The sequence below is a fragment of the Fragaria vesca genome, linkage group LG4 (genome assembly GCF_000184155.1).
Source record: "Fragaria vesca subsp. vesca linkage group LG4, FraVesHawaii_1.0, whole genome shotgun sequence".
NCBI classification, from domain to species: domain Eukaryota; kingdom Viridiplantae; phylum Streptophyta; class Magnoliopsida; order Rosales; family Rosaceae; genus Fragaria; species Fragaria vesca.
This window is the reverse complement of record NC_020494.1, coordinates 22,965,644-22,975,105: the sequence shown is the minus strand read 5'-3', so window position 1 is coordinate 22,975,105 and position 9,462 is coordinate 22,965,644. Positions and strand designations below refer to the sequence as shown.

Genomic DNA, 9,462 nt, shown 5'->3' with positions numbered 1-9,462 from the left:
CCAGTCACTATGAACTGGGACATGTCTAAGTAAGAATTTTCACCCCCCACTCGAATATAGGCGGCTGTTTGTTTGTAGTTCACCTCAGGATCCGGCACTATGAACTCCGACCTGAACGGGATGGGAGGATAGGAGCCTGTTTGTTTCAGTTCCATTGTTAGATACCCATAAAAGATAAAATAAATAAGAATCTTGAATGGGAACGAATATAACAAGTACAATATAACAACGATATCACTAATATAATTCTAACATAGGAAACAAATTAATAAACTAAACGGGAACGAATTAAGCAGAAAATCTCAAAACATAAGATGAGAAAAAAACCATCGCTGCTGGAACTCAACGGTTTCTTTGTACCTGACAAGAGCAACAACAACAACTTTCAGATCTGAGGTTATAAAGTAACAGATATTTTTCACAATCATTAATCATATTTTTATCAAAAACATTCGCAACAAACTGTTGAAAAATCCCAAAACATACGAGAAAAATTGAACGAAAAAATTCATACCGGGAGAAGAGGTGCCGAGATTCTCAAAGGAGAAGGTCAGTTTTTTCACATCTTGCTGGGAGCTCGTTTCGGTTGCAGAAGCCATATTTTTTTCTTCTTAGGGTTCAAGATTTCTATGAGAGCGTGAAAGATAGATAACGAAATGATAGATGGATTAGGTTTCTTCGGTCGGGTTTGGGCTGGTTTGTTAATGGGTCGTTGGCCCAGGATGACAAAGATATCTCAAACTCTCCTAAACTAATTAAAGTATGATGGCGCATTATTGATAAACTTAGAGGGCAAAATCGTGAGCTTGGGTTGGTTGCTGGTGTCGGGTTTCACAGTGTGAGCACGGTAGCGGCGGCGGCGGCGGCTTCAGCTTGGGTAGGGATTGACGGTGGCAAAGCTTGGTCAGGGATGACTCTTAGGGTTTTCTTCTTGGGTAGTTATTGTTTTGTTTTTATTTTTATTTTTGTTTTCAGCTCACATCTCTTTTTACCAATGGATAATGAGTTTTTTATTATCTCGATTTGAGTGGGAGAGATCGCATAAGGAAGAAAGACCTCGGTGACCTCATTTGGGGAAACTTTTATTAGTCGGGGTTTTCATTCATTTTGTTATGGGTTTCATACAAGAAGGTGGGTGTATTAGAAATTACTAGTTTAGTTTACTCTTTTTGGATGAATTTGTAATAGTTTATACATAATGGTTCTTTCTGTGAACCCCATTGGGAGATCGTTTTTTTACTGCTTACTCATTGGTAGGTATACCGACTTTATTTATTAATACCATGTACCAACTAACTTATGATTGGTAGACAAAATCCTCTACCAAAACCAACCACCGAAGTTGGTATACCGACTTAATTGGTACGGTTGGTACGGTTGGTAATAAGTCTCTACCAAGTTTAGATTGTGGCCCAAAAAATGAAGTGATAAACATAATTTTTTCACAAATATAATTCAATGATAGCTTTGGTCTGATGGTATGTGGTCATATTTTTCATCAGAGCAGTCATGATTTCGAAACATACCTCTTGCTAAAATTTAAACACTTTATAATTTAATTGTATTTATATCTATAGCATGTTATAGCTATAAAACAAAACATATATTATATATTATACATATATTTTAATTTTCTTTACATATATTATACATTTTATAGATTGTTTGTAAAAGGTTAGAGGTTCAATTCTCGTTTCCTACATAGATATAAGTGTATTTTTACATAATTATACATACATGGTTGGTACGGTATACCGACTGTATGAAAATCTCAATACCAAGTAACAACCATGTTACCAAAATTGGTACGGTATACCGTATCAAGTAAGTCGGTTACCAAGTTTTTAGTATATTAACTAGGTTGGTACGGTTGGTTGGTTTCGATATGACCTAAATTGCCAGCCCTAGTTAATAGAGTATGACCTTTTTCATTAAAAAAAACTAGCAAGACACATTGAATTTGTCAGACAACTTTCATGCAAATGTGCAATCTCACAACTTTCTCACGACTTTCATCTAATGAGTTTCTTTTGTATTGTTTTGCTTGTGCCTAATAGAATCTACAAGGCTGCCCAGCTTGGGCTTCTCTTGACTTCATTGGGCCCATTTAGAGGTTGTCTCAGGCCCTTTTGGCTTTCCCAAATAGAGCCCAATATGTTGAGATTGCTTAAAGCTTCAGTTCTTCTCCTACTCTATGTGCCTTTCGAGAAAAAGGATTCTCGGAATTTGAAAATTCACTCCGCGAACACGAAACGCTTTACTCTCCACCTTTCACTTCTACTGCCACTAATTATAGCGCTCTACTTTTGCAGTATGGTCTGGTGACGTCACTTGTCTAAACCAGAACCCTAGCTAGCCCTTGAGGTTCTAGCTCTCCACGTGTTGGTCGGGATGGTGATCCAACCGCACGCGCCTTTTCCATTTCTCCAGTACTCAGTCACTCACAAGTTATAACAATTAAGCCTCAGTTAAGATGAACATAAAAAAGGCCATTAAGGAGAAAAAAGAAAAGAAGAAAGTGGAAAGGAGAAAAAGAAAAGAAGAAAGTAGAAAGGAGAAAAAGAAGCCAACTTGGCTCAGTAAATTGGCTCAGTTGGTAAAGACGGTTTCTGACGAAGATCTTATTATTTAAATTCGATCTTTATTACTAATAGATCTTATTGGTTTTGTGGAAATTCATATCTAAAGGCTGGTGTAATATGTACTTGTCCACTGTTAGGTTTTTAAGGTTGAGGTTATAAGTTTGCCTTGATGATGATGGTGTAGCGTAATTTAGCTCTCAATTAAATTTTTTTGTAAAAAAAAAGAAAGGAGAAAAAGAAAAGAAGAACAGTAGAGAGGATAAAAAGGAGAAAAAGTGAAGAAGCAAGTACAACAGGGAAGAAATATTACATGCAGAGTCGTCTCATTTCTCTCTTTCATACTCATAGTTAGATGCAGTAATTGAGGCATTAAGAGAGTCTGGGGATCATGATGGAGGGTTTTGAGTCGTCTTCTGATAGCTTCGTTGATGTTGTGTTTTCTTGGTCTCTGGAGGATATTCTCAATGAAAATTTTTACCAGCACCAGGTAAAATGTTTTACACACACACATTCAGTTACCTCTCTTGCTCATCCTCGTCTCTGTTACTCCCCCTTAAAAATTTGATGAGATTTTGTGGAATATGCCTAGTCTGGAAATGAGTTTGCATGTCAACCTAACTCCTTGATCGTTTTATTTCTTCTGTTAAGGTATAATATAATTGTGCATGTCGATCTCTAGTTTAGTACAGAGCGTACTTGATTTGTTCTAAGAGATGAAACATGCATCACTCGTTACTGATACACATGTTTTACTGATATGATCTGCCTTCGATTCGAACAATATTTGTAGGTTGCCGGATTGGGAAAGAGTCCTCAATCATTTGGGTCGGACCTACTACAATATTTTGGTTCTTACATATATCCATTGTTAGATGAAACTCGATCTGAGTTGCAATCCAAGGTGGAAACTATCCATGGAGCACCGTTTGGTAAGGTAATATCTATTGAAGCATGCGCAAGAAATAAGCTATGTGATGTCAAAGTTGATTGTTGGAGAAACAATGTCAGTAAAGAGCCATACGAAACTAGGCCCGGTGATCTTTTCATTTTAGCTGATGCTAAACCTGAAACTGTTTCTGATCTACTAAAGGAAGGGAGATCATGGGTGTTTCTAATAGCCACTGAATTATTCCCAATAGATCAGAGCGAGGATAATACTACTTGTCTTCGTTTTAGAGTCAAAGCATCGAAAGAGTTTGATATCAACAGTGGCATTCAGACACCACTGTTTATCATTTACTTGGAGAATATAGCACCAAACATGAGAATATGGAAAGCTATGCACATGTGCACAGATGCTACTCATGCTAGATGGAAGGTACAAGCTTCAGTACTCTGCTTCTATTTTCCCAGCTTTAATTCGTCTTTAATTTTCAAAGTACTTGTTTTTGTAAGTATTTAAGAAAAGCTCAATTTTTCTAGGTGACTTTCAGTGATAACTTTCTGAAGTCGTTCAATCGACTGACGTCAATCCGAACAAAGTTGTCTGTAGTCAGTTTGCTACTTAAGCTATCAACTGGCTGGAGAGGTACGAAACGTAATGCTGAAATAGTTTGTGTTACCTCTTCGATGGTTGTGAAGAAGTTCAAAGTTCAAGGGTTATATATTCTTTGCTCAACTGACATCATAAAACATTTGAGATACATGCAAGTTTTAAAAGTATGGGACATATTGCCGGATCTTTGTGCTATCCAAACACTGGTAAATCACTTGGATCTGTTTTTCGTGAGATATACTGCCGGTTTCATCAAACTCTGCTGTGAGAAATATTTCGAGGGGTATGTTTTACCTTTTAGTATTTTGATTGAAGTTGTACATTTGTTCCTGTTCCCCTTTATATGGAATTATACAACATGTATATATATAGGTACAAATTTGTTTTATTTTTAGAAAATAGTAATACTTTTGTGGTTTGTCAATTGCAACCAGTGACTTGGAAGTTCCAATGACCTGGCCGCCCTCTTTGGATATTGTTCGATATAAGGATCTTAGCATGTCCCAGGATGATAGTTCTGTTGAAGGTTCAAAGTTCAATCAGAGTTTGTTACTGATGAAGTTCTACTCCTTATCATCTGGGGTGGTGAATCACTTACTCTCTGACCGTGAGGGTACAAAAATGGATCTCCCTTTTGAAGTCACAGACGAGGAAATGGACGCAATCCTTTACGGTTGGAGTACCTTTATAGTTGGACGATCAGGAACCGGTAAGACTACTGTTTTGTCAATGAAGTTGTATCAGAACGAAGAGGGTCACAATATGGCAGAAGAAGCATTGAATGGAGCAGAGGAGAGTTCTGTTCTACGACAGATTTTTGTAACAGTGAGTCCGAAACTTTGTTTTGCTGTGAAGCAACATGTTTTACATTTGAAAAGGTAAGGGGATTCTTTCACAAATGAATCGTGGATGGTTTAGTATATATAATTGAACCTATTTGTTTGTATTCACTATATATACATTTTATACTGAACTCTTTAATTCTGTTCACCATTCTCTTGTAGCACTAGATACCCAAGAATCATTTTATATTCTTTATGTTGATCTTAGATGAAACTTGGTAATATCTTGTAAGTATGCAAATGAAACGAACCTGAATGTACGTACAGAAAACTTAATTTCTGTCATTGCATATTCATATTCAGTTTCTGCGAACAAATAATTCACCTTAGGTACATGAACTTTTATCAATTAAGTTAGCTAAATATGCAAGCATGCATGATATTTAGCACCTCATTTGTGATACCATTCTTCCTGCTCATCCATCTGTAGATATTTTAGCTTAATATGATACATTGTCATCTTGGCAAACCATGCCAGATATTCTCTTCAACTGTATACATCAACTTCAATTGATGAATCGTTTTAATAATATTAATTTTGTGTCCCTACAGTTTTTCTTCTGGTGGAAGCCATTCATCTGAGTTCAGTTTGTTTGACATGGATGATTTTGATGCTGAGGAAGCACAGTTTGGGGATATTCCAAACTCTTTTCTTGATCTTCCGCTGAAGATCTATCCTCTTTTCATAACATTTAGTAAGTTCTTAATGATGCTGGATGGAAGTTTGGGTAATTCTTACTTTGAAAGATTCCTTGAAAAGCTAAATCTTCCTCATGGTTCACTAGAGTGTTCTAGATCTGTTCTGCTGCAAACCGTCATGAGGACAAAGGAGGTCAATTATGATAAGTTCTATTCATCATACTGGCCTCATTTTAATATCCAGATAACAAAGAAGCTTGATGCTTCAAGAGTCTTTACAGAGATTATTTCTCATATAAAAGGTGGTCTGGAAGCTTTGGAAGCAAGTGATGGGATATGTAGTAGGGACTGTTATGTGAAAATGTCAGGTCGTGCTTCCAACCTTAGTGAGGAGAATAAAGAGATCATATATGATATATTTCAGGTTTATGAAAAAATGAAGCTGAGGAATGGGGAGTTCGATATTGCTGATTTCGTAAATGATATTCACCGTCGGCTGAAACATGAAAATTATAGGGGTGATGAGATGGATTATGTGTACATTGATGAAGTACAGGATCTTACAATGAGTCAAGTTGCCCTATTCAAGCATATCTGTAGTAATGTCGACGAGGGTTTTGTCTTTTCGGGTGATACGGCGCAGACCATTTCAAAGGGTATTGACTTCAGATTTGAAGATATACGGCATCTGTTCTACAAGAAGTTTATGTTGGAATCGGGAAGCAACAAGCATGAAAAAGGGTTTGGCAAAGCAAAAATCTCGAACAAGTTTCATTTGACTCAGAACTTCCGCACACATAATGGTATATTGAAGTTATCACAGAGCATAATTGATCTACTGTATCATTTTTTCCCCCAATATATTGATCCTTTGAATCCTGAAACTAGTCCAGTACATGGGGAAGCTCCGGTTTTACTTGAATCCGGAGAAGATGAAAATGAAAATATGATTGGAAAGTTATTTGGGAGTAATAGTACATCAGGAAGCATTGTTGGCTTCGGAGCAGAGCAGGTTATTTTGGTGCGTGACTCTTGTGCTCGAAAGGAAATTTCCAACTTTGTTGGCAAGCAGGCTCTTGTTCTTACCATATTGGAGAGCAAGGGGCTCGAGTTTCAGGTGATTACCATAGTGGTCATTAAATAGTCGTATCACATGGAAGTCGTAACGTTGATCATCTTAAGAGATTTAAGTTGTAATCAATCTGCCAGTGACAAGATCGGTTCTTTTGTTTCTTTCTCTTTCAATATCATTTGGCTGCAGTTTTTAAATGTCTTTAGGGTATGATGCTGGTTCAGATTTGAAATTGATAAGAACTTGCTGCAATTTATAATATATATAGAGATACAATCGGGCCAATTGGCTTTTTATATTTGGCTCAAATCCATCCTTTGTTCATTTGTAAGTCATAACATTCATATCTCTGTTTTGTAGGATGTGATTTTGTATGACTTTTTTGGATCTTCATCCCTCAAACAGCAATGGAGGCTGATATATGAATATATGAAGGAAAATGAATTGCTTGATCCGAGAACACCTGAGAAATTTCCAAGTTTCAATGGAGGCAAACACCATTTGCTGTGCTCTGAATTGAAGCAATTGTATGTTGCTGTTACACGCACAAAACAGAGACTTTGGATTTATGAGAAAATGGCTGATATCTGCAGTCCCATGTTTGACTTTTGGAAGAAGAAGTGTCTGATACAAGTGAGGCAAATTGATGATTCTCTTGTAGAGAAAATGAAAGTTGAAAGTACCCCAGAGGAGTGGAGAATGCGTGGCATGAAGGTTAGTTTAGTTTCTGGAATAGATATAAGCATTTTTGCTGCTGTTGTTGCTGCTGTTGTATCAGATGTTATATTAATATCACCTTTATGCATGTTTTAAGCATCACAGTGATTGTCATTGTGATGCTAAGATGATTATAATTATTTTTTTCATAGGATCCTTTCATTATTTTTTTTTTCCTTCTTATCTGTCTGAATTACTAATATTCATGTTTTGTGCAGCTATATCACCAGCATAACTATGAACTGGCCACTATGTGCTTTGAAAAAGCACATGATATTAATTGGGAAAGAAAGTCAAGAGCATCTGGCCTTAAAGTTTTGGCTGATTGTACGCAATCATCAAATCCTGAAAAGGCCAGATCCTTTCTTAGGGAAGCTGCAATAACTTTTGAAGATATAGGAATGGCAAATTCTGCTGCCAATTGCTTTTTTGATTTAGGGGATTACGAAAGGGCTGGTATGAGGATACAATTTCCTGCAACAGTAAATAATTATTTTTCATATGTCTGTTATTGCTATATCCAAACTCTTGCTTGCATTGAGTAAGTATATTTGGTGATGCAGGTAGGATTTATTTGGACAAATGTGGTGAACAAGGACTGGAAAGAGCTGCAGAATGCTTTTATCTAGCAGGCAGCTATGAGGATGCGGCAAACATTTTTGAATCCATAGAAAGGCCAGAATATGCTGCTAGATGCTTTTGTAATTTGGGGATGTATGTAAGGGCAGGTATGATAGCATCATCTGTTGTGATTATCCAGCTTTTGTGGTTTCAGTCATTGGCCTTTTGAGTTTTAAGTATAATTAATGTCTCAAGTATTAAATTTCAATTTTGCAGCTACTATATATATGGAAAAATGTGGTGAACCCGGACTTCAAAAGGCCGGCGAATGCTTCTCACTAGCAGAACGCTATGATTTGGCGGCTGATGTATATGCTAGGGGGAAACTTTTCTCAGAGTGTCTTACTGCATGTTTGGTGGGAGATCTATTTGACATAGGTTTGCAGTATATTAAGGATTGGAAGCAACATGCAAGAGAAGAGTATGGTCTGGCTATAAGAGAAAAAGGGACTGATAAAACTGAACTTAAGTTTCTTGAGAGATGTGCAGTTCACTATTATGATGAGGTTGATAATATCAGACCAGAGATGAAATTGGTGAGAGCTGAACTGTTTTCCAGCCAAAAAATACTTAATTCTCATCTGTCCTCAAGCTCAAAGTATTTGTGGGAAGAAAAATCGCCTGATGATATGATAAAGTGTTTAGAAGTGAAGGAATCAAAAAAGCAGTTTTCTGTTGATTCACTGGTGTATTTCTGGAATCTTGTGAAGGACAAGATTGTTTACTTGATCAAATATTTCGATAATCTTGAAGACCAAGATGTTAACAAAAAGAGATGCTATGGAGACTTGTTTCTGAATTATTTGGGAGTATGGAGGGATTTTCATGATGATCTGAAACCAGTCTATGTTTCACTCATGTCTGATGATGATTGGGTCACAGGTAAAAATAAAAGATATATTCTGATGAAGGGGGAATTGGTCACCATAGACTATTTCCAAATTCTTTTGGATTCTCGGAATTTCTGGAGTTCCAAACTAATCTCTTGTAGTATTAAGGTCTTGAACAAGCTTGAAGAGCTCTACAAGTTCATTATCAAGAAGTCCGATTCAGTTTCTTTCCAGAGCTGGACTCTTAACCAGGTTTATGTAGCTGCAAAGATGTATGCGGTAGCGAAGTGTGTTTTGGGATCCAAGTTTTTGAATGATGAAGATCTAAACACACTAAGGAAATTTGTTGATCTGTCAGCTGAAAGTATTGTTGCTTGCATATTTCCTTTTGATTGGAGAAAAACTCTGAGAGGGAATATGATTCTTCTTAGACAAAGTGATGCTTTTAAAAAACTTCTCAAACAACTCGTTGTTGATTATACCAGCTCAACTATTGAGCTTTCCTATGGGCAAGTTGGAAGGCTAGCAATGATTATTCTGGGGTCCGGTAGTGTTGATTCTGAACTACATGAGAAGCTCGTGAAAGATTTGAAATGTAGTCGCCCATGGGAGTTGTTCATTCTGAATATGTGTGGGAGTATCATTGGAGTAAAGAAGGGGTCTG

The 9,462-nt window shown here is 36.8% G+C and overlaps 1 pseudogene; it reads left to right on the top strand.

Moving 5' to 3' along the window:
• Window positions 1-9,462, top strand: part of LOC101298122 — a 16,934-nt pseudogene that overhangs the window by 6,698 nt on the left and 774 nt on the right.